Consider the following 22,826-nt stretch of genomic DNA (forward strand, 5'->3'; position numbering starts at 1 on the left):
AGAAAACTTCAATGTCTGAGAAAAAAAATCTCTAACGCACAGGGAAACAGGTGGTTTATCCAATACTCTGAAAATAAAATGGGCCGGGTGAGGGGAATATGAAAATATTATTTCAATTTCATTTCATTTTATTTATTTATTTATGTACTTATTTATTTATTTTTGAGACAGTGTCTCCCTCTGTCCCCCAGGCTGGATTACAGTGGCCTGAGCTCAGCTCACTGCAGCCTCCGCATCCTGGGCTCAAGGCATTCTCCTGCCTCAGCCTCCAGACTAGCTGGGACTAAATGAGCACGCCACCACGCCAGGCAAATTTTTGTCTTTTGTTTAAAGTGTAGAGGAGGTTTCACCATTTGGGCCAGGGTGGTCTTCAACGGCCGACTTCAGGTGATCTGCCCCAACTTGCCTTCCCAAAGTGAAGGGACTATAGGCGTGAGCCACTGCGCCCAGACTATGATAGTATCACACCGAAGCCTGAAGCTGCTCTGCCTTAGGATTTTTCCTGAATTTTACTTTCTTGTCATGATGAGTTGCTAGCTCATATTTTCCGTTGGATCTTTTCGAAAGGCTTTACTGATGAGATTATGGCTTTCTCACAAAGAATACCACTTTGGTGAAACTATACTGAAATTAAGAGTACCTTAAGTTTCCGATACTTATCAAGCACACTATTTGAACACGGCGTGGTAGGTGAAAGTGTAAGAAGCAGAATTTGGCAAACCCCATTATTTTTCAATTTCGACGGTTTCAGGTCTTTTGGTTTCAGCCAAACTGAAGAATGTCCTAATGAGCTGTCAATTGACAGGCCATTACAGACAATTTTTGAAACTACATCACAGTGTAATTTAAGGAGTACGATTCTAAAGAAATTTGAACAATCTGGTGGTATTGCTAACACCAAACAAGGTTGTTCAGCTCTTTCATCTTTAAAAACAAACAAACAAAAACATGATGTGGAATTCTCTCATTTTACCAAACAGCCGTACGCTCCCTTGAATATGTGACTGTGAAACCCAAGTAACTGGAAGACAAAAAATAAAGGAAACACCTCATCAGTCTCATTAATAGTTTTGTTGAGAATAATTTATTTTTCAAAAACTGCTGGCTATGTCTTGATATTTTTAGACACGGCTAAGATTGAAATTGCATGAATCCTCTCTCTAACATTCATGCTACTTAAGAAACTTTTCCCAAGATTTGACTGCATTCATTTCATAAAAGCCCTGTCCTCTTCTCCCCTATATATCTATATTAGCACTCTGCCTTCTACCCTCTTCCACAGGAAACACAAATCCGTCAATTGATCACTTAAGCCTTTCCAGTTTGGGTACAACATTTTCTGTAGTTGTACTCGTACGATTTGTCCTTTATACTTCTAAAGACTAGACCCTAGATTATGCATGCTTGGGAATAGTGGAGCTAGCTTGCTTAAACTTTATTTAGGCGTATGCTAATTACTTGTGGGGGGCAAAGGCAGGCAGTGAGGATGTTAAGCTTATCCCAAAATAGTCAATTTTGGAAAAGACACAAGTACAGGCCGGGCGCGGTGGCTCTGACCTGTAATCCCAGCACCTTGGGAGGTCTTCTCGAAGAAGACCAGAGCGAGACCCCAGGGAAAAGATGCATCCCCGGCGTGATGGCCTGACGATGGATTCCTGTGTACCGCAACATGGGGAGTCTGCAGTGTGGCCGGTTTGGAAACTGGCAAGGAGAGCGAAGAGACACCATGCCGGTCTTCCACCCTTCCCTGGATGCCTGTGGGTGCCCGCAGAGCTCCGGAAGCAAACAGTCAACATGCTCAGCCTTTCGGGGGCCGGAGAGACGTGAGCAACAGGCCCCCTTGCAGAGGGCACAGCAGCGTGGAATCCCAAATCACGCTTCAGTCGTCCTGAGTGTGGCTCCTCTGTGGTCGGGGCTGTCGGCCTGGCGCTCCTTTGCGAGGCTCAGCCTGGGGATGTGGGGTCTGTGAACCACGCGGGTGAAAACCCGACGGCAACCCGGGTCCCGGTCTTTTGTCTCTGAGGTAGCTGCCCGTTCCTTGTTCCACGGAATGGGGGCGAATGGGTGCCCCGCCCTCCCGACGCGGCGGCCGTGGGCCCAGCCCTCAGCCCGCGCCGGGCACTTACCCTTTTCCCGGAGCGCGGGGGTCCCGTTGCTCCCGGAGGCCGGAGACCGTTTTTTCTCTCTGCCTTCCTCCCTCTGTCCCTGGCTCCCTCCCGCCCGCCCTCTGTCCCTGCGTCGCTCTGTCTCTCCCTCCGTTCCTCACTGCCTCCCTCTCTCTCCCTCCCTCCCCCCCTCCCTCCCTCCCTCCCAACTTCCCTCTGCCCATCCTTCGGCCCCTCTGGGTCTCCCGTTCGTCACTCCAACTCTGCCCGCCTTCCCTCCCGCCTGGAACGGTCGGCATCGCCGGCGCGGGGCCTGGGGTCTGCGTTCAGCCGCCGGGCACTACGCGGTGGCAGCTGGGAGGCTGCAGGGACACGGGCGGGCGGGCGGGCGGGCGGGCGACGGTGGAGCGGAGGCGCAGAGGAGGCGAGCCGCTGCCGGAGGGATGGCGGGCGCGAACCCTGCGCGGGCCCGGTGTTTCGCGGGACCGGGGTCTCCACCCAGCCCAGGGGAGGACGCATTTTCCGTGGGTGGGGGTTGGGGGGTGCGGGGTGTGGGTGGCGAGGGGTTGGTCAGGCCGGGGTGGGGTGGCGGAAAAGAACGAGAGCTCTGCCCGGGCTGCTCCCAGAGCCTAGGCGGCTGCCCGCGAACCCGCGCGTGCGCAGTACACGGCCCACCTGCTGGTACCTGGGCCGGCGCTGGGATCCCCGGGATGCCCAGGAAAGAATGGCAGCTCTCCGCTCTGTGGAGTCTCTCACCGGGCCTAGACCTGGAAGGCAGGAATCCCAGGCGGGTCGGCCCGGAGGGAACACACGCCCCTCCACGCCGAGCCAGGTGTTCCCCGCGAAAGAGAGGCCACCGGCCACCGCCCTGCCCCGACCCCGTCCCAGCCCCACGTCCTTTTATAGCTCCTCCAGCAGAGCCCGGTATTCTTCCTCGCTGAGGGGTGGTTCCAGCGAGGCGGCCTCTTCCGAGGCCTCCAGCTCCCCCGGGGCCTCCGTTTCTAGGAAAGGTTGCGCCCCCTGCAGAAACTCCGGGCTCGCCAGGAGCTCATCCAGCAGGCCGGAGGGGAGTGCAGACGAGCGCCCCGGCTCCTGGAGGAGCCCCGCCTGGGGGGGCGCCCGGATGGCTTGCACCTGCCCCTGCCGCGCGGAGGCCTCCGGGGGCGCGGGCTGGGGAGGTGGGGCTGCCCCGGCTTGGGGTTCCCACGCCGCCCCGGCGACCTGGGGACCCTGGCCCCAGCCCCACCACGGACTCCCCTGGGACGCGGGTGGCGCAAGCCCACCTTGGCCCTGTGGCCCCGCTTGAGCCGGCCCAGGCTGTCCCACCGCGCAAGGGCCCGGCAGGCCGTCGCGCTGCGGGTCCCGGTCCTCCCGGCCTTTGCTCGGGTGCGCAGGCCACCGAGGAGCCTGAGGGTGGGAGAGCGCCCCGTCCGCGGGAGCCAGGGCAGCGTAGGCAAAATCCGCGCGTGCCGGGGCCGCTTGGGAGATCCCTCGTGCCGGCGCGGCCTGGCTGGGCTGGAGCACGGGGACGGCCCTCGCTCCCTGGCTCACGAAAGCCCCCTGGGGGAGAGCCCCAGGCGCGCAGGGCACGCGGGGTGCGGGAAGCGCCGTTCCCCACGCCCCGGCGTGGGCGAAGGTGACCCACGAGGGAGCAGGGTGACACCCACCGGGGGCCGCGTTGCACAGGCCGCCTGCGTGCGCGGGCGCCCTGCCACCCCGTCCCGGGTGCCTGGCCCGTCGATTCTGAAACCAGATCTGAATCCTGGACTCCGGGAGGCCCGTCTCTCTGGCCAGTTCTTCCCTGGCGGCGATGCCTGGAAAGCGATCCTTCTCAAAGGCGCGGAGGAGCAGGGCGGTCTGGGATCCGGTGACGGCGGTCCGCTTTCGCCTGCCTTCTTGCGGGCCGCGTCTCCCGGGCCAGGGCCGAGATTCCCGCCGGTGCTGCCTCAGCTGGCGTGACCTCTCATTCTGAAACCAAATCTGGACCCTGGGCTCCGGAACGCCGATGGCCTGGGCCAGCCCTTCTCTGGTGGCGATGCCCGGGTACGGGTTCCGCTCAAAGCAGGCTCGCAGGGCCTCGCTTTGGCTCGGGGTCCAGACGAGTCTCCTTCGCCGTCCTCGTCCTCGGGCTTCCGCGGGGAGGGGGCCGTCCGAAGGTGTCGGGAGAGCCATCGCGGGGAGCCCCGGCCGGAATTTCACGGACGGACACGGGCAGAGAGAGGCCCGCGGGCTCCCGGGCACCTCAGCCGGCCTGTGCACTGGGCGCAGGTGCAGCCAGGAGACCGGCCCGGACAGCCAGCCAGCCGCTCTTATAAAGACCAACAGGCAGGCAGGCTCCACCCCTTCATGAATGGCGGTGAGCCCTGGGACAGCCCGCCCTCCGGAAGGGTCCCAGGGCGTGGAGGCCCCCTGGGGCCGGGGGGAGGGGGGGCGGCGGTGGTGGTGGTGGTGGTGGTGGTGACGCTGGTGGTGGGGGCGGGGGTGGCGGTGGGGGCGGGAGGGACGAAGCGGAAGGGGGAGAGGGGGAAGGGGTGAGGGGGGCGGGTTTCGGGGTCTGGCTCTCCGGACCTCTCCAGGAATCCCGCGGGAACTGGAGGCCGCTCTCTGGGCTCCCACGCGCCTTCAGCAGGGAGAATCCAGCCTGGAAGGCTGGAGGGGAGTGTGGAACTGAACCTCCGTGGGAGTCTTGAGTTTTCCAGGCCCTCTCTCGGTGAAGGAGGCAATGCCTGTGGGTGTCGCCGTGGCCGTGACAGTCTCACACACGCACAGGGGTGTGGCTCTCGTTCATTCCCACGCAGAAGACCAGAGCGAGACCCCAGGGAAAGGATGCATCCCCGGCGTGATGGCCTGACGATGGATTCCTGTGTACCGCAACATGGGGAGTCTGCAGTGTGGCCGGTTTGGAAACTGGCAAGGAGAGCGAAGAGACACCATGCCGGTCTTCCACCCTTCCCTGGATGCCGGTGGGTGCCCGCAGAGCTCCGGAAGCAAACAGTCAACATGCTCAGCCTTTCGGGGGCCGGAGAGACGTGAGCAACAGGCCCCCTTGCAGAGGGCACAGCAGCGTGGAATCCCAAATCACGCTTCAGTCGTCCTGAGTGTGGCTCCTCTGTGGTCGGGGCTGTCGGCCTGGCGCTCCTTTGCGAGGCTCAGCCTGGGGATGTGCGGTCTGTGAACCACGCGGGTGAAAACCCGAGGGCAACCCGGGTCCCGGTCTTTTTTCTCTGAGGTAGCTGCCCGTTCCTTGTTCCACGGAATCGAGGCGAATGGGTGCCCCGCCCTCCCGACGCGGCGGCCGTGGGCCCAGCCCTCAGCCCGCGCCGGGCGCTTACCCTTTTCCCGGAGCGCGGGGGTCCCGTTGCTCCCGGAGGCCAGAGACCGTTTATGCTCTCTGCCTTCCTCCCTCTGTCCCTGGCTCCCTCCCGCCCGCCCTCTGTCCCTGCGTCGCTCTGTCTCTCCCTCCGTTCCTCACTGCCTCCCTCTCTCTCCCTCCCTCCCTCCCTCCCTGCCTCCCTCCCTCCCAACTTCCCTCCGCCCATCCTTCGGCCCCTCTGGGTCTCCCGTTCGTCTCTCCATCGCTGCCCGCCTTCCCTCCCGCCTGGAACGGTCGGCATCGCCAGCGTGCGCGGGGCCTGGGGTCTGCGTTCAGCCGCCAGGCGCTCCACGGTGGCAGCTGGGAGGCTGCAGGGGCAAGGGCGGGCGGGCGGGCGGGCGACGGTGGAGCGGAGGCGAAGAGGAGGCGAGCCGCCGCTGGAGGGATGGCGGGCCCGGACGCTGCGCGGGCCCGGTGTTTCGCGGGACGGGGTTCTCCACCCAGCCCAGGGGAGGACGCATTGTCCGGGGTGGGGGGTGTGGGTGGCGAGGGGTTGGTCAGGCCGGGGTGGGGTGGCGGAAAGGCACGAGAGCTCTGCCCGGGCTGCTCCCAGAGCCTAGGCGGCTGCCCGCGAACCCGCGCGTGCGCAGTACACGGCCCACCTGCTGGTACCTGGGCCGGCGCTGGGATCCCCGGGATGCCCAGGAAAGAATGGCAGCTCTCCGCTCTGTGGAGTCTCTCACCGGGCCTAGACCTGGAAGGCAGGAATCCCAGGCGGGTCGGCCCGGAGGGAACACACGCCCCTCCACGCCGAGCCAGGTGTTCCCCGCGAAAGAGCGGCCACCGGCCACCGCCCTGCCCCGACCCCGTCCCAGCCCCGCGTCCTTTTAAAGCTCCTCCAGCAGAGCCCGGTATTCTTCCTCGCTGAGGGGTGGTTCCAGCGAGGCGGCCTCTTCCGAGGCCTCCAGCTCCCCCGGGGCCTCCGTTTCTAGGAAAGGTTGCGCCCGCTGCAGAAACTCCGGGCTCGCCAGGAGCTCATCCAGCAGGCCGGAGGGGAGTGCAGACGAGCGCCCCGGCTCCTGGAGGAGCCCCACCTCGGGGGGCGCCCGGATGGCTTGCACCTGCCCCTGCCGCGCGGAGGCCTCCGGGGGCGCGGGCTGGGGAGGTGGGGCTGCCCCGGCTTGGGGTTCCCACGCCGCCCCGGCGACCTGGGGACCCTGGCCCCAGCCCCACCACGGAATCCCCTGGGACGCGAGGGGCGGGAAATGCAGGGGGTACTTCAGAGTTCAGTCTTCCTCACAGAATCGCAAAGTTCACGTTTCACAACCATAAAGAAACTATTTACGTTAAAAATGAGACATTTTATGGAGTTGCACTTAGAAAACTTCAATGTCTGAGAAAAAAAATCTCTAACGCACAGGGAAACAGGTGGTTTATCCAATACTCTGAAAATAAAATGGGCCGGGTGAGGGGAATATGAAAATATTATTTCAATTTCATTTCATTTTATTTATTTATTTATGTACTTATTTATTTATTTTTGAGACAGTGTCTCCCTCTGTCCCCCAGGCTGGATTACAGTGGCCTGAGCTCAGCTCACTGCAGCCTCCGCATCCTGGGCTCAAGGCATTCTCCTGCCTCAGCCTCCAGACTAGCTGGGACTAAATGAGCACGCCACCACGCCAGGCAAATTTTTGTCTTTTGTTTAAAGTGTAGAGGAGGTTTCACCATTTGGGCCAGGGTGGTCTTCAACGGCCGACTTCAGGTGATCTGCCCCAACTTGCCTTCCCAAAGTGAAGGGACTATAGGCGTGAGCCACTGCGCCCAGACTATGATAGTATCACACCGAAGCCTGAAGCTGCTCTGCCTTAGGATTTTTCCTGAATTTTACTTTCTTGTCATGATGAGTTGCTAGCTCATATTTTCCGTTGGATCTTTTCGAAAGGCTTTACTGATGAGATTATGGCTTTCTCACAAAGAATACCACTTTGGTGAAACTATACTGAAATTAAGAGTACCTTAAGTTTCCGATACTTATCAAGCACACTATTTGAACACGGCGTGGTAGGTGAAAGTGTAAGAAGCAGAATTTGGCAAACCCCATTATTTTTCAATTTCGACGGTTTCAGGTCTTTTGGTTTCAGCCAAACTGAAGAATGTCCTAATGAGCTGTCAATTGACAGGCCATTACAGACAATTTTTGAAACTACATCACAGTGTAATTTAAGGAGTACGATTCTAAAGAAATTTGAACAATCTGGTGGTATTGCTAACACCAAACAAGGTTGTTCAGCTCTTTCATCTTTAAAAACAAACAAACAAAAACATGATGTGGAATTCTCTCATTTTACCAAACAGCCGTACGCTCCCTTGAATATGTGACTGTGAAACCCAAGTAACTGGAAGACAAAAAATAAAGGAAACACCTCATCAGTCTCATTAATAGTTTTGTTGAGAATAATTTATTTTTCAAAAACTGCTGGCTATGTCTTGATATTTTTAGACACGGCTAAGATTGAAATTGCATGAATCCTCTCTCTAACATTCATGCTACTTAAGAAACTTTTCCCAAGATTTGACTGCATTCATTTCATAAAAGCCCTGTCCTCTTCTCCCCTATATATCTATATTAGCACTCTGCCTTCTACCCTCTTCCACAGGAAACACAAATCCGTCAATTGATCACTTAAGCCTTTCCAGTTTGGGTACAACATTTTCTGTAGTTGTACTCGTACGATTTGTCCTTTATACTTCTAAAGACTAGACCCTAGATTATGCATGCTTGGGAATAGTGGAGCTAGCTTGCTTAAACTTTATTTAGGCGTATGCTAATTACTTGTGGGGGGCAAAGGCAGGCAGTGAGGATGTTAAGCTTATCCCAAAATAGTCAATTTTGGAAAAGACACAAGTACAGGCCGGGCGCGGTGGCTCTGACCTGTAATCCCAGCACCTTGGGAGGTCTTCTCGAAGAAGACCAGAGCGAGACCCCAGGGAAAAGATGCATCCCCGGCGTGATGGCCTGACGATGGATTCCTGTGTACCGCAACATGGGGAGTCTGCAGTGTGGCCGGTTTGGAAACTGGCAAGGAGAGCGAAGAGACACCATGCCGGTCTTCCACCCTTCCCTGGATGCCTGTGGGTGCCCGCAGAGCTCCGGAAGCAAACAGTCAACATGCTCAGCCTTTCGGGGGCCGGAGAGACGTGAGCAACAGGCCCCCTTGCAGAGGGCACAGCAGCGTGGAATCCCAAATCACGCTTCAGTCGTCCTGAGTGTGGCTCCTCTGTGGTCGGGGCTGTCGGCCTGGCGCTCCTTTGCGAGGCTCAGCCTGGGGATGTGGGGTCTGTGAACCACGCGGGTGAAAACCCGACGGCAACCCCGGTCCCGGTCTTTTGTCTCTGAGGTAGCTGCCCGTTCCTTGTTCCACGGAATGGGGGCGAATGGGTGCCCCGCCCTCCCGACGCGGCGGCCGTGGGCCCAGCCCTCAGCCCGCGCCGGGCACTTACCCTTTTCCCGGAGCGCGGGGGTCCCGTTGCTCCCGGAGGCCGGAGACCGTTTTTTCTCTCTGCCTTCCTCCCTCTGTCCCTGGCTCCCTCCCGCCCGCCCTCTGTCCCTGCGTCGCTCTGTCTCTCCCTCCGTTCCTCACTGCCTCCCTCTCTCTCCCTCCCTCCCCCCCTCCCTCCCTCCCTCCCAACTTCCCTCTGCCCATCCTTCGGCCCCTCTGGGTCTCCCGTTCGTCACTCCAACTCTGCCCGCCTTCCCTCCCGCCTGGAACGGTCGGCATCGCCGGCGCGGGGCCTGGGGTCTGCGTTCAGCCGCCGGGCACTACGCGGTGGCAGCTGGGAGGCTGCAGGGACACGGGCGGGTGGGCGGGCGGGCGGGCGACGGTGGAGCGGAGGCGCAGAGGAGGCGAGCCGCTGCCGGAGGGATGGCGGGCGCGAACCCTGCGCGGGCCCGGTGTTTCGCGGGACCGGGGTCTCCACCCAGCCCAGGGGAGGACGCATTTTCCGTGGGTGGGGGTTGGGGGGTGCGGGGTGTGGGTGGCGAGGGGTTGGTCAGGCCGGGGTGGGGTGGCGGAAAAGAACGAGAGCTCTGCCCGGGCTGCTCCCAGAGCCTAGGCGGCTGCCCGCGAACCCGCGCGTGCGCAGTACACGGCCCACCTGCTGGTACCTGGGCCGGCGCTGGGATCCCCGGGATGCCCAGGAAAGAATGGCAGCTCTCCGCTCTGTGGAGTCTCTCACCGGGCCTAGACCTGGAAGGCAGGAATCCCAGGCGGGTCGGCCCGGAGGGAACACACGCCCCTCCACGCCGAGCCAGGTGTTCCCCGCGAAAGAGAGGCCACCGGCCACCGCCCTGCCCCGACCCCGTCCCAGCCCCACGTCCTTTTATAGCTCCTCCAGCAGAGCCCGGTATTCTTCCTCGCTGAGGGGTGGTTCCAGCGAGGCGGCCTCTTCCGAGGCCTCCAGCTCCCCCGGGGCCTCCGTTTCTAGGAAAGGTTGCGCCCCCTGCAGAAACTCCGGGCTCGCCAGGAGCTCATCCAGCAGGCCGGAGGGGAGTGCAGACGAGCGCCCCGGCTCCTGGAGGAGCCCCGCCTGGGGGGGCGCCCGGATGGCTTGCACCTGCCCCTGCCGCGCGGAGGCCTCCGGGGGCGCGGGCTGGGGAGGTGGGGCTGCCCCGGCTTGGGGTTCCCACGCCGCCCCGGCGACCTGGGGACCCTGGCCCCAGCCCCACCACGGACTCCCCTGGGACGCGGGTGGCGCAAGCCCACCTTGGCCCTGTGGCCCCGCTTGAGCCGGCCCAGGCTGTCCCACCGCGCAAGGGCCCGGCAGGCCGTCGCGCTGCGGGTCCCGGTCCTCCCGGCCTTTGCTCGGGTGCGCAGGCCACCGAGGAGCCTGAGGGTGGGAGAGCGCCCCGTCCGCGGGAGCCAGGGCAGCGTAGGCAAAATCCGCGCGTGCCGGGGCCGCTTGGGAGATCCCTCGTGCCGGCGCGGCCTGGCTGGGCTGGAGCACGGGGACGGCCCTCGCTCCCTGGCTCACGAAAGCCCCCTGGGGGAGAGCCCCAGGCGCGCAGGGCACGCGGGGTGCGGGAAGCGCCGTTCCCCACGCCCCGGCGTGGGCGAAGGTGACCCACGAGGGAGCAGGGTGACACCCACCGGGGGCCGCGTTGCACAGGCCGCCTGCGTGCGCGGGCGCCCTGCCACCCCGTCCCGGGTGCCTGGCCCGTCGATTCTGAAACCAGATCTGAATCCTGGACTCCGGGAGGCCCGTCTCTCTGGCCAGTTCTTCCCTGGCGGCGATGCCTGGAAAGCGATCCTTCTCAAAGGCGCGGAGGAGCAGGGCGGTCTGGGATCCGGTGACGGCGGTCCGCTTTCGCCTGCCTTCTTGCGGGCCGCGTCTCCCGGGCCAGGGCCGAGATTCCCGCCGGTGCTGCCTCAGCTGGCGTGACCTCTCATTCTGAAACCAAATCTGGACCCTGGGCTCCGGAACGCCGATGGCCTGGGCCAGCCCTTCTCTGGTGGCGATGCCCGGGTACGGGTTCCGCTCAAAGCAGGCTCGCAGGGCCTCGCTTTGGCTCGGGGTCCAGACGAGTCTCCTTCGCCGTCCTCGTCCTCGGGCTTCCGCGGGGAGGGGGCCGTCCGAAGGTGTCGGGAGAGCCATCGCGGGGAGCCCCGGCCGGAATTTCACGGACGGACACGGGCAGAGAGAGGCCCGCGGGCTCCCGGGCACCTCAGCCGGCCTGTGCACTGGGCGCAGGTGCAGCCAGGAGACCGGCCCGGACAGCCAGCCAGCCGCTCTTATAAAGACCAACAGGCAGGCAGGCTCCACCCCTTCATGAATGGCGGTGAGCCCTGGGACAGCCCGCCCTCCGGAAGGGTCCCAGGGCGTGGAGGCCCCCTGGGGCCGGGGGGAGGGGGGGCGGCGGTGGTGGTGGTGGTGGTGGTGGTGACGCTGGTGGTGGGGGCGGGGGTGGCGGTGGGGGCGGGAGGGACGAAGCGGAAGGGGGAGAGGGGGAAGGGGTGAGGGGGGCGGGTTTCGGGGTCTGGCTCTCCGGACCTCTCCAGGAATCCCGCGGGAACTGGAGGCCGCTCTCTGGGCTCCCACGCGCCTTCAGCAGGGAGAATCCAGCCTGGAAGGCTGGAGGGGAGTGTGGAACTGAACCTCCGTGGGAGTCTTGAGTTTTCCAGGCCCTCTCTCGGTGAAGGAGGCAATGCCTGTGGGTGTCGCCGTGGCCGTGACAGTCTCACACACGCACAGGGGTGTGGCTCTCGTTCATTCCCACGCAGAAGACCAGAGCGAGACCCCAGGGAAAGGATGCATCCCCGGCGTGATGGCCTGACGATGGATTCCTGTGTACCGCAACATGGGGAGTCTGCAGTGTGGCCGGTTTGGAAACTGGCAAGGAGAGCGAAGAGACACCATGCCGGTCTTCCACCCTTCCCTGGATGCCGGTGGGTGCCCGCAGAGCTCCGGAAGCAAACAGTCAACATGCTCAGCCTTTCGGGGGCCGGAGAGACGTGAGCAACAGGCCCCCTTGCAGAGGGCACAGCAGCGTGGAATCCCAAATCACGCTTCAGTCGTCCTGAGTGTGGCTCCTCTGTGGTCGGGGCTGTCGGCCTGGCGCTCCTTTGCGAGGCTCAGCCTGGGGATGTGCGGTCTGTGAACCACGCGGGTGAAAACCCGAGGGCAACCCGGGTCCCGGTCTTTTTTCTCTGAGGTAGCTGCCCGTTCCTTGTTCCACGGAATCGAGGCGAATGGGTGCCCCGCCCTCCCGACGCGGCGGCCGTGGGCCCAGCCCTCAGCCCGCGCCGGGCGCTTACCCTTTTCCCGGAGCGCGGGGGTCCCGTTGCTCCCGGAGGCCAGAGACCGTTTATGCTCTCTGCCTTCCTCCCTCTGTCCCTGGCTCCCTCCCGCCCGCCCTCTGTCCCTGCGTCGCTCTGTCTCTCCCTCCGTTCCTCACTGCCTCCCTCTCTCTCCCTCCCTCCCTCCCTCCCTGCCTCCCTCCCTCCCAACTTCCCTCCGCCCATCCTTCGGCCCCTCTGGGTCTCCCGTTCGTCTCTCCATCGCTGCCCGCCTTCCCTCCCGCCTGGAACGGTCGGCATCGCCAGCGTGCGCGGGGCCTGGGGTCTGCGTTCAGCCGCCAGGCGCTCCACGGTGGCAGCTGGGAGGCTGCAGGGGCAAGGGCGGGCGGGCGGGCGGGCGACGGTGGAGCGGAGGCGAAGAGGAGGCGAGCCGCCGCTGGAGGGATGGCGGGCCCGGACGCTGCGCGGGCCCGGTGTTTCGCGGGACGGGGTTCTCCACCCAGCCCAGGGGAGGACGCATTGTCCGGGGTGGGGGGTGTGGGTGGCGAGGGGTTGGTCAGGCCGGGGTGGGGTGGCGGAAAGGCACGAGAGCTCTGCCCGGGCTGCTCCCAGAGCCTAGGCGGCTGCCCGCGAACTCGCGCGTGCGCAGTACACGGCCCACCTGCTGGTACCTGGGCCGGCGCTGGGATCCCCGGGATGCCCAGGAAAGAATGGCAGCTCTCCGCTCTGTGGAGTCTCTCACCGGGCCTAGACCTGGAAGGCAGGAATCCCAGGCGGGTCGGCCCGGAGGGAACACACGCCCCTCCACGCCGAGCCAGGTGTTCCCCGCGAAAGAGCGGCCACCGGCCACCGCCCTGCCCCGACCCCGTCCCAGCCCCGCGTCCTTTTAAAGCTCCTCCAGCAGAGCCCGGTATTCTTCCTCGCTGAGGGGTGGTTCCAGCGAGGCGGCCTCTTCCGAGGCCTCCAGCTCCCCCGGGGCCTCCGTTTCTAGGAAAGGTTGCGCCCGCTGCAGAAACTCCGGGCTCGCCAGGAGCTCATCCAGCAGGCCGGAGGGGAGTGCAGACGAGCGCCCCGGCTCCTGGAGGAGCCCCGCCTCGGGGGGCGCCCGGATGGCTTGCACCTGCCCCTGCCGCGCGGAGGCCTCCGGGGGCGCGGGCTGGGGAGGTGGGGCTGCCCCGGCTTGGGGTTCCCACGCCGCCCCGGCGACCTGGGGACCCTGGCCCCAGCCCCACCACGGAATCCCCTGGGACGCGAGGGGCGGGAAATGCAGGGGGTACTTCAGAGTTCAGTCTTCCTCACAGAATCGCAAAGTTCACGTTTCACAACCATATAGAAACTATTTACGTTAAAAATGAGACATTTTATGGAGTTGCACTTAGAAAACTTCAATGTCTGAGAAAAAAAATCTCTAACGCACAGGGAAACAGGTGGTTTATCCAATACTCTGAAAATAAAATGGGCCGGGTGAGGGGAATATGAAAATATTATTTCAATTTCATTTCATTTTATTTATTTATTTATGTACTTATTTATTTATTTTTGAGACAGTGTCTCCCTCTGTCCCCCAGGCTGGATTACAGTGGCCTGAGCTCAGCTCACTGCAGCCTCCGCATCCTGGGCTCAAGGCATTCTCCTGCCTCAGCCTCCAGACTAGCTGGGACTAAATGAGCACGCCACCACGCCAGGCAAATTTTTGTCTTTTGTTTAAAGTGTAGAGGAGGTTTCACCATTTGGGCCAGGGTGGTCTTCAACGGCCGACTTCAGGTGATCTGCCCCAACTTGCCTTCCCAAAGTGAAGGGACTATAGGCGTGAGCCACTGCGCCCAGACTATGATAGTATCACACCGAAGCCTGAAGCTGCTCTGCCTTAGGATTTTTCCTGAATTTTACTTTCTTGTCATGATGAGTTGCTAGCTCATATTTTCCGTTGGATCTTTTCGAAAGGCTTTACTGATGAGATTATGGCTTTCTCACAAAGAATACCACTTTGGTGAAACTATACTGAAATTAAGAGTACCTTAAGTTTCCGATACTTATCAAGCACACTATTTGAACACGGCGTGGTAGGTGAAAGTGTGAGAAGCAGAATTTGGCAAACCCCATTATTTTTCAATTTCGACGGTTTCAGGTCTTTTGGTTTCAGCCAAACTGAAGAATGTCCTAATGAGCTGTCAATTCACAGGCCATTACAGACAATTTTTGAAACTACATCACAGTGTAATTTAAGGAGTACGATTCTAAAGAAATTTGAACAATCTGGTGGTATTGCTAACACCAAACAAGGTTGTTCAGCTCTTTCATCTTTAAAAACAAACAAACAAAAACATGATGTGGAATTCTCTCATTTTACCAAACAGCCGTACGCTCCCTTGAATATGTGACTGTGAAACCCAAGTAACTGGAAGACAAAAAATAAAGGAAACACCTCATCAGTCTCATTAATAGTTTTGTTGAGAATAATTTATTTTTCAAAAACTGCTGGCTATGTCTTGATATTTTTAGACACGGCTAAGATTGAAATTGCATGAATCCTCTCTCTAACATTCATGCTACTTAAGAAACTTTTCCCAAGATTTGACTGCATTCATTTCATAAAAGCCCTGTCCTCTTCTCCCCTATATATCTATATTAGCACTCTGCCTTCTACCCTCTTCCACAGGAAACACAAATCCGTCAATTGATCACTTAAGCCTTTCCAGTTTGGGTACAACATTTTCTGTAGTTGTACTCGTACGATTTGTCCTTTATACTTCTAAAGACTAGACCCTAGATTATGCATGCTTGGGAATAGTGGAGCTAGCTTGCTTAAACTTTATTTAGGCGTATGCTAATTACTTGTGGGGGGCAAAGGCAGGCAGTGAGGATGTTAAGCTTATCCCAAAATAGTCAATTTTGGAAAAGACACAAGTACAGGCCGGGCGCGGTGGCTCTGACCTGTAATCCCAGCACCTTGGGAGGTCTTCTCGCAGAAGACCAGAGCGAGACCCCAGGGAAAAGATGCATCCCCGGCGTGATGGCCTGACGATGGATTCCTGTGTACCGCAACATGGGGAGTCTGCAGTGTGGCCGGTTTGGAAACTGGCAAGGAGAGCGAAGAGACACCATGCCGGTCTTCCACCCTTCCCTGGATGCCTGTGGGTGCCCGCAGAGCTCCGGAAGCAAACAGTCAACATGCTCAGCCTTTCGGGGGCCGGAGAGACGTGAGCAACAGGCCCCCTTGCAGAGGGCACAGCAGCGTGGAATCCCAAATCACGCTTCAGTCGTCCTGAGTGTGGCTCCTCTGTGGTCGGGGCTGTCGGCCTGGCGCTCCTTTGCGAGGCTCAGCCTGGGGATGTGGGGTCTGTGAACCACGCGGGTGAAAACCCGACGGCAACCCGGGTCCCGGTCTTTTGTCTCTGAGGTAGCTGCCCGTTCCTTGTTCCACGGAATGGGGGCGAATGGGTGCCCCGCCCTCCCGACGCGGCGGCCGTGGGCCCAGCCCTCAGCCCGCGCCGGGCACTTACCCTTTTCCCGGAGCGCGGGGGTCCCGTTGCTCCCGGAGGCCGGAGACCGTTTTTTCTCTCTGCCTTCCTCCCTCTGTCCCTGGCTCCCTCCCGCCCGCCCTCTGTCCCTGCGTCGCTCTGTCTCTCCCTCCGTTCCTCACTGCCTCCCTCTCTCTCCCTCCCTCCCCCCCTCCCTCCCTCCCTCCCAACTTCCCTCTGCCCATCCTTCGGCCCCTCTGGGTCTCCCGTTCGTCACTCCAACTCTGCCCGCCTTCCCTCCCGCCTGGAACGGTCGGCATCGCCGGCGCGGGGCCTGGGGTCTGCGTTCAGCCGCCGGGCACTACGCGGTGGCAGCTGGGAGGCTGCAGGGACACGGGCGGGCGGGCGGGCGGGCGGGCGACGGTGGAGCGGAGGCGCAGAGGAGGCGAGCCGCTGCCGGAGGGATGGCGGGCGCGAACCCTGCGCGGGCCCGGTGTTTCGCGGGACCGGGGTCTCCACCCAGCCCAGGGGAGGACGCATTTTCCGTGGGTGGGGGTTGGGGGGTGCGGGGTGTGGGTGGCGAGGGGTTGGTCAGGCCGGGGTGGGGTGGCGGAAAAGCACGAGAGCTCTGCCCGGGCTGCTCCCAGAGCCTAGGCGGCTGCCCGCGAACCCGCGCGTGCGCAGTACACGGCCCACCTGCTGGTACCTGGGCCGGCGCTGGGATCCCCGGGATGCCCAGGAAAGAATGGCAGCTCTCCGCTCTGTGGAGTCTCTCACCGGGCCTAGACCTGGAAGGCAGGAATCCCAGGCGGGTCGGCCCGGAGGGAACACACGCCCCTCCACGCCGAGCCAGGTGTTCCCCGCGAAAGAGAGGCCACCGGCCACCGCCCTGCCCCGACCCCGTCCCAGCCCCACGTCCTTTTATAGCTCCTCCAGCAGAGCCCGGTATTCTTCCTCGCTGAGGGGTGGTTCCAGCGAGGCGGCCTCTTCCGAGGCCTCCAGCTCCCCCGGGGCCTCCGTTTCTAGGAAAGGTTGCGCCCCCTGCAGAAACTCCGGGCTCGCCAGGAGCTCATCCAGCAGGCCGGAGGGGAGTGCAGACGAGCGCCCCGGCTCCTGGAGGAGCCCCGCCTGGGGGGGCGCCCGGATGGCTTGCACCTGCCCCTGCCGCGCGGAGGCCTCCGGGGGCGCGGGCTGGGGAGGTGGGGCTGCCCCGGCTTGGGGTTCCCACGCCGCCCCGGCGACCTGGGGACCCTGGCCCCAGCCCCACCACGGACTCCCCTGGGACGCGGGTGGCGCAAGCCCACCTTGGCCCTGTGGCCCCGCTTGAGCCGGCCCAGGCTGTCCCACCGCGCAAGGGCCCGGCAGGCCGTCGCGCTGCGGGTCCCGGTCCTCCCGGCCTTTGCTCGGGTGCGCAGGCCACCGAGGAGCCTGAGGGTGGGAGAGCGCCCCGTCCGCGGGAGCCAGGGCAGCGTAGGCAAAATCCGCGCGTGCCGGGGCCGCTTGGGAGATCCCTCGTGCCGGCGCGGCCTGGCTGGGCTGGAGCACGGGGACGGCCCTCGCTCCCTGGCTCACGAAAGCCCCCTGGGGGAGAGCCCCAGGCGCGCAGGGCACGCGGGGTGCGGGAAGCGCCGTTCCCCACGCCCCGGCGTGGGCGAAGGTGACCCACGAGGGAGCAGGGTGACACCCACCGGGGGCCGCGTTGCACAGGCCGCCTGCGTGCGCGGGCGCCCTGCCACCCCGTCCCGGGTGCCTGGCCCGTCGATTCTGAAACCAGATCTGAATCCTGGACTCCGGGAGGCCCGTCTCTCTGGCCAGTTCTTCCCTGGCGGCGATGCCTGGAAAGCGATCCTTCTCAAAGGCGCGGAGGAGCAGGGCGGTCTGGGATCCGGTGACGGCGGTCCGCTTTCGCCTGCCTTCTTGCGGGCCGCGTCTCCCGGGCCAGGGCCGAGATTCCCGCCGGTGCTGCCTCAGCTGGCGTGACCTCTCATTCTGAAACCAAATCTGGACCCTGGGCTCCGGAACGCCGATGGCCTGGGCCAGCCCTTCTCTGGTGGCGATGCCCGGGTACGGGTTCCGCTCAAAGCAGGCTCGCAGGGCCTCGCTTTGGCTCGGGGTCCAGACGAGTCTCCTTCGCCGTCCTCGTCCTCGGGCTTCCGCGGGGAGGGGGCCGTCCGAAGGTGTCGGGAGAGCCATCGCGGGGAGCCCCGGCCGGAATTTCACGGACGGACACGGGCAGAGAGAGGCCCGCGGGCTCCCGGGCACCTCAGCCGGCCTGTGCACTGGGCGCAGGTGCAGCCAGGAGACCGGCCCGGACAGCCAGCCAGCCGCTCTTATAAAGACCAACAGGCAGGCAGGCTCCACCCCTTCATGAATGGCGGTGAGCCCTGGGACAGCCCGCCCTCCGGAAGGGTCCCAGGGCGTGGAGGCCCCCTGGGGCCGGGGGGAGGGGGGGCGGCGGTGGTGGTGGTGGTGGTGGTGGTGACGCTGGTGGTGGGGGCGGGGGTGGCGGTGGGGGCGGGAGGGACGAAGCGGAAGGGGGAGAGGGGGAAGGGGTGAGGGGGGCGGGTTTCGGGGTCTGGCTCTCCGGACCTCTCCAGGAATCCCGCGGGAACTGGAGGCCGCTCTCTGGGCTCCCACGCGCCTTCAGCAGGGAGAATCCAGCCTGGAAGGCTGGAGGGGAGTGTGGAACTGAACCTCCGTGGGAGTCTTGAGTTTTCCAGGCCCTCTCTCGGTGAAGGAGGCAATGCCTGTGGGTGTCGCCGTGGCCGTGACAGTCTCACACACGCACAGGGGTGTGGCTCTCGTTCATTCCCACGCAGAAGACCAGAGCGAGACCCCAGGGAAAGGATGCATCCCCGGCGTGATGGCCTGACGATGGATTCCTGTGTACCGCAACATGGGGAGTCTGCAGTGTGGCCGGTTTGGAAACTGGCAAGGAGAGCGAAGAGACACCATGCCGGTCTTCCACCCTTCCCTGGATGCCGGTGGGTGCCCGCAGAGCTCCGGAAGCAAACAGTCAACATGCTCAGCCTTTCGGGGGCCGGAGAGACGTGAGCAACAGGCCCCCTTGCAGAGGGCACAGCAGCGTGGAATCCCAAATCACGCTTCAGTCGTCCTGAGTGTGGCTCCTCTGTGGTCGGGGCTGTCGGCCTGGCGCTCCTTTGCGAGGCTCAGCCTGGGGATGTGCGGTCTGTGAACCACGCGGGTGAAAACCCGAGGGCAACCCGGGTCCCGGTCTTTTTTCTCTGAGGTAGCTGCCCGTTCCTTGTTCCACGGAATCGAGGCGAATGGGTGCCCCGCCCTCCCGACGCGGCGGCCGTGGGCCCAGCCCTCAGCCCGCGCCGGGCGCTTACCCTTTTCCCGGAGCGCGGGGGTCCCGTTGCTCCCGGAGGCCAGAGACCGTTTATGCTCTCTGCCTTCCTCCCTCTGTCCCTGGCTCCCTCCCGCCCGCCCTCTGTCCCTGCGTCGCTCTGTCTCTCCCTCCGTTCCTCACTGCCTCCCTCTCTCTCCCTCCCTCCCTCCCTCCCTGCCTCCCTCCCTCCCAACTTCCCTCCGCCCATCCTTCGGCCCCTCTGGGTCTCCCGTTCGTCTCTCCATCGCTGCCCGCCTTCCCTCCCGCCTGGAACGGTCGGCATCGCCAGCGTGCGCGGGGCCTGGGGTCTGCGTTCAGCCGCCAGGCGCTCCACGGTGGCAGCTGGGAGGCTGCAGGGGCAAGGGCGGGCGGGCGGGCGGGCGACGGTGGAGCGGAGGCGAAGAGGAGGCGAGCCGCCGCTGGAGGGATGGCGGGCCCGGACGCTGCGCGGGCCCGGTGTTTCGCGGGACGGGGTTCTCCACCCAGCCCAGGGGAGGACGCATTGTCCGGGGTGGGGGGTGTGGGTGGCGAGGGGTTGGTCAGGCCGGGGTGGGGTGGCGGAAAGGCACGAGAGCTCTGCCCGGGCTGCTCCCAGAGCCTAGGCGGCTGCCCGCGAACCCGCGCGTGCGCAGTACACGGCCCACCTGCTGGTACCTGGGCCGGCGCTGGGATCCCCGGGATGCCCAGGAAAGAATGGCAGCTCTCCGCTCTGTGGAGTCTCTCACCGGGCCTAGACCTGGAAGGCAGGAATCCCAGGCGGGTCGGCCCGGAGGGAACACACGCCCCTCCACGCCGAGCCAGGTGTTCCCCGCGAAAGAGCGGCCACCGGCCACCGCCCTGCCCCGACCCCGTCCCAGCCCCGCGTCCTTTTAAAGCTCCTCCAGCAGAGCCCGGTATTCTTCCTCGCTGAGGGGTGGTTCCAGCGAGGCGGCCTCTTCCGAGGCCTCCAGCTCCCCCGGGGCCTCCGTTTCTAGGAAAGGTTGCGCCCGCTGCAGAAACTCCGGGCTCGCCAGGAGCTCATCCAGCAGGCCGGAGGGGAGTGCAGACGAGCGCCCCGGCTCCTGGAGGAGCCCCACCTCGGGGGGCGCCCGGATGGCTTGCACCTGCCCCTGCCGCGCGGAGGCCTCCGGGGGCGCGGGCTGGGGAGGTGGGGCTGCCCCGGCTTGGGGTTCCCACGCCGCCCCGGCGACCTGGGGACCCTGGCCCCAGCCCCACCACGGAATCCCCTGGGACGCGAGGGGCGGGAAATGCAGGGGGTACTTCAGAGTTCAGTCTTCCTCACAGAATCGCAAAGTTCACGTTTCACAACCATAAAGAAACTATTTACGTTAAAAATGAGACATTTTATGGAGTTGCACTTAGAAAACTTCAATGTCTGAGAAAAAAAATCTCTAACGCACAGGGAAACAGGTGGTTTATCCAATACTCTGAAAATAAAATGGGCCGGGTGAGGGGAATATGAAAATATTATTTCAATTTCATTTCATTTTATTTATTTATTTATGTACTTATTTATTTATTTTTGAGACAGTGTCTCCCTCTGTCCCCCAGGCTGGATTACAGTGGCCTGAGCTCAGCTCACTGCAGCCTCCGCATCCTGGGCTCAAGGCATTCTCCTGCCTCAGCCTCCAGACTAGCTGGGACTAAATGAGCACGCCACCACGCCAGGCAAATTTTTGTCTTTTGTTTAAAGTGTAGAGGAGGTTTCACCATTTGGGCCAGGGTGGTCTTCAACGGCCGACTTCAGGTGATCTGCCCCAACTTGCCTTCCCAAAGTGAAGGGACTATAGGCGTGAGCCACTGCGCCCAGACTATGATAGTATCACACCGAAGCCTGAAGCTGCTCTGCCTTAGGATTTTTCCTGAATTTTACTTTCTTGTCATGATGAGTTGCTAGCTCATATTTTCCGTTGGATCTTTTCGAAAGGCTTTACTGATGAGATTATGGCTTTCTCACAAAGAATACCACTTTGGTGAAACTATACTGAAATTAAGAGTACCTTAAGTTTCCGATACTTATCAAGCACACTATTTGAACACGGCGTGGTAGGTGAAAGTGTAAGAAGCAGAATTTGGCAAACCCCATTATTTTTCAATTTCGACGGTTTCAGGTCTTTTGGTTTCAGCCAAACTGAAGAATGTCCTAATGAGCTGTCAATTGACAGGCCATTACAGACAATTTTTGAAACTACATCACAGTGTAATTTAAGGAGTACGATTCTAAAGAAATTTGAACAATCTGGTGGTATTGCTAACACCAAACAAGGTTGTTCAGCTCTTTCATCTTTAAAAACAAACAAACAAAAACATGATGTGGAATTCTCTCATTTTACCAAACAGCCGTACGCTCCCTTGAATATGTGACTGTGAAACCCAAGTAACTGGAAGACAAAAAATAAAGGAAACACCTCATCAGTCTCATTAATAGTTTTGTTGAGAATAATTTATTTTTCAAAAACTGCTGGCTATGTCTTGATATTTTTAGACACGGCTAAGATTGAAATTGCATGAATCCTCTCTCTAACATTCATGCTACTTAAGAAACTTTTCCCAAGATTTGACTGCATTCATTTCATAAAAGCCCTGTCCTCTTCTCCCCTATATATCTATATTAGCACTCTGCCTTCTACCCTCTTCCACAGGAAACACAAATCCGTCAATTGATCACTTAAGCCTTTCCAGTTTGGGTACAACATTTTCTGTAGTTGTACTCGTACGATTTGTCCTTTATACTTCTAAAGACTAGACCCTAGATTATGCATGCTTGGGAATAGTGGAGCTAGCTTGCTTAAACTTTATTTAGGCGTATGCTAATTACTTGTGGGGGGCAAAGGCAGGCAGTGAGGATGTTAAGCTTATCCCAAAATAGTCAATTTTGGAAAAGACACAAGTACAGGCCGGGCGCGGTGGCTCTGACCTGTAATCCCAGCACCTTGGGAGGTCTTCTCGAAGAAGACCAGAGCGAGACCCCAGGGAAAAGATGCATCCCCGGCGTGATGGCCTGACGATGGATTCCTGTGTACCGCAACATGGGGAGTCTGCAGTGTGGCCGGTTTGGAAACTGGCAAGGAGAGCGAAGAGACACCATGCCGGTCTTCCACCCTTCCCTGGATGCCTGTGGGTGCCCGCAGAGCTCCGGAAGCAAACAGTCAACATGCTCAGCCTTTCGGGGGCCGGAGAGACGTGAGCAACAGGCCCCCTTGCAGAGGGCACAGCAGCGTGGAATCCCAAATCACGCTTCAGTCGTCCTGAGTGTGGCTCCTCTGTGGTCGGGGCTGTCGGCCTGGCGCTCCTTTGCGAGGCTCAGCCTGGGGATGTGGGGTCTGTGAACCACGCGGGTGAAAACCCGACGGCAACCCCGGTCCCGGTCTTTTGTCTCTGAGGTAGCTGCCCGTTCCTTGTTCCACGGAATGGGGGCGAATGGGTGCCCCGCCCTCCCGACGCGGCGGCCGTGGGCCCAGCCCTCAGCCCGCGCCGGGCACTTACCCTTTTCCCGGAGCGCGGGGGTCCCGTTGCTCCCGGAGGCCGGAGACCGTTTTTTCTCTCTGCCTTCCTCCCTCTGTCCCTGGCTCCCTCCCGCCCGCCCTCTGTCCCTGCGTCGCTCTGTCTCTCCCTCCGTTCCTCACTGCCTCCCTCTCTCTCCCTCCCTCCCCCCCTCCCTCCCTCCCTCCCAACTTCCCTCTGCCCATCCTTCGGCCCCTCTGGGTCTCCCGTTCGTCACTCCAACTCTGCCCGCCTTCCCTCCCGCCTGGAACGGTCGGCATCGCCGGCGCGGGGCCTGGGGTCTGCGTTCAGCCG

This window comes from Pongo abelii, chromosome 17 (assembly GCF_028885655.2).
Source record: "Pongo abelii isolate AG06213 chromosome 17, NHGRI_mPonAbe1-v2.0_pri, whole genome shotgun sequence".
In the NCBI taxonomy this organism is placed as follows: domain Eukaryota; kingdom Metazoa; phylum Chordata; class Mammalia; order Primates; family Hominidae; genus Pongo; species Pongo abelii.